Genomic DNA, 2,500 nt, shown 5'->3' with positions numbered 1-2,500 from the left:
AGAAGACCGAGGCAACCAAATTTTTTTTTTATTTTCCTCCGATATACCAAAGCAAGAACAAGAAGACCGAGGCTTCAAAAAAATTTTTTTTTTTTGATATACCGAAGAATGAACAAGAAGACCGAGGCATCCAAAATTTTTTTTTTTTTTTTTCTCCGATATACCAAAGCAAGAACAAGAAGACCGAAGTCTCAAATTTTTTTTTTTTTTTTTTTTTTTTTTTTTTTTTTTTCGATAAATCCAACCGAGAACAAGAAGACCGAGGCATCCAAAATTTTTTTTTTTTTTTTTTCTTTCCCATATACCAGAGAAAGAACATGAAGACCGAGGCAACCAACAAAAAATAATTTTTTTTTTCTCTTTCCCGGAATTTTTTTTTTTTTTTTTCGAAATAGCCGAGAAAGAATATGAAGACCGAGGCATCCAACAAAAAAATTTTTTTTTTTTTTTTTCCTAATCTACCCAAGCAAAACAAATAGAAGACCGAGGCATCCAAAAAAATTTTTTTTTTTTTTTTTTTTTTCGAAAAATTTTTTTTCACAAAAACTTTTTTTTTTTTTTTTCCCCAAAAAATTTTTTTTTTCGTTCCAAGCTAACCAAGACATCTACTATTCACTAGTAGAGCAATCGAGACTGCAAAGCAAGCAATGGCCTTACTTGCAGCTCTTGGTGCTGAGAACTCCCCCCCCCCTATAGTAGTCTTAAGTAAAACCACAGCTCTGACAGGAGTAGATATTGCATGCGAGCGAGGAGTCGTAATGGGCAAAATTGACTCGGGGGACCTCCAAATCGAATTCCGTTTCGAGCAAAACACTTCTTAGGCTTCAAGGAAGCTCCCATAAAATTTCCAAACCCAAACTCCAAACTTCATTTTTTAGCCTACAATGCCCACGTGCACGCCGGTGTGCACGCAGGGGTGCTTGAGCATGCGGGAGAGGAGCCATAATGGGCAACATTGACTCGGGGGACCTCCAAATCGAAATCCGTCTCGAGCAAAACACTTCTTAAGCTTCTAGGAAGCTCCCATAAAACTTCCAAACCCAAACTCCAAACTTTATTTTTTAGCATACAATGCCCACGTGCACGCCGGGGTGCTTGAGCGTGCGGGCGAGGAGCCATAATGGGCAACATTGACTCGGGGGACCTCCAAATCGAAATCCGTCTCGAGCAAAACACTTCTTAAGCTTCAAGGAAGCTCCCATAAAACTTCCAAACCCAAACTCCAAACTTTATTTTTTAGCATACAATGCCCACGTGCACGCAGGGGTGCTTGAGCATGCGGGAGAGGAGCCATAATGGGCAACATTGACTCGGGGGACCTCCAAATCGAAATCCGTCTCGAGCAAAACACTTCTTAAGCTTCTAGGAAGCTCCCATAAAATTTTCAAACCCAAACTCCAAACTTCATTTTTTAGCATACGATGCCCACGTGCACGCCGGGGTGCACGAGCGTGCGGGCGAGGAGTCGTAATGGGCAAAATTAACTCGGGGGACCTCCAAATCGAAATCCGTCTCGAGCAAAGCATTTCTTAGGCTTCTAGGAAGTTCCCGTAAAATTTTCAAACCCAAACTCCAAACTTCATTTTTTAGCACACAATGCCCACGTGCACGCGGGGGTGCTTAAGCGTGCGGGCGAGGAGTCATAATGGGCAAAATTAACTCGGGGGACCTCCAAATCGAAATCCGTCTCGAGCAAAGCACTTCTTAGGCTTCTAGGAAGCTCCCATAAAATTTCCAAACCCAAACTCCAAACTTCATTTTTTAGCATACGATGCCCCCGTGCACGCGGGGGTGCTTGAGCGTGCGGGGGAGGAGTCATAATGGGCAAAACTAACTCGGGGGATCTCCAAATCAAAATCCGTCTCGAGCAAAGCAGTTCTTAGGCTTCTAGGAAGCTCCCATAAAATTTCCGAACCCAAACTCCAAACTTCATTTTTTAGCATACTATGCCCACGTGCACGCCGGGGTGCACGAGCGTGCGGGCGAGGAGTCGTAATGGGCAAAATTAACTCGGGGGACCTCCAAATCGAAATCCGTCTCGAGCAAAGCATTTCTTAGGCTTCTAGGAAGTTCCCGTAAAATTTTCAAACCCAAACTCCAAACTTCATTTTTTAGCATACGATGCCCACGTGCGCGCCGGTGTGCACGTCGGGGTGCACGAGCGTGCGGGCGAGGAGCCGTAATTGGCAAAATTAACACGGCGGACCTCCAAATCGAAATCCGTCTCGAGCAAAGCATTTCTTAGGCTTCTAGGAAGTTCCCGTAAAATTTTCAAACCCAAACTCCAAACTTCATTTTTTAGCATACGATGCCCACGTGCACGCCGGTGTGCACGAGCATGCGGGCGAGGAGTCATAAAGGGCAAACTTAACTCGGGGGACCTCCAAATCGAAATCCGTCTCGAGCAAAGCATTTCTTAGGCTTCTAGGAAGCTCCCATAAAATTTTCAAACCCAAACTCCAAACTTCATTTTTTAGCACACAATGCCCACGTGCACGCG

The sequence above is a fragment of the Cornus florida genome, unplaced genomic scaffold (assembly GCF_030987335.1).
Source record: "Cornus florida cultivar Cherokee Brave unplaced genomic scaffold, ASM3098733v1 CherokeeBrave_3.0.0_Hap2_scaffold_41, whole genome shotgun sequence".
NCBI classification, from domain to species: Eukaryota; Viridiplantae; Streptophyta; class Magnoliopsida; order Cornales; family Cornaceae; genus Cornus; species Cornus florida.
The sequence above is the reverse complement of the archived record's forward strand: the minus strand, read 5'-3'. Positions refer to the sequence as shown.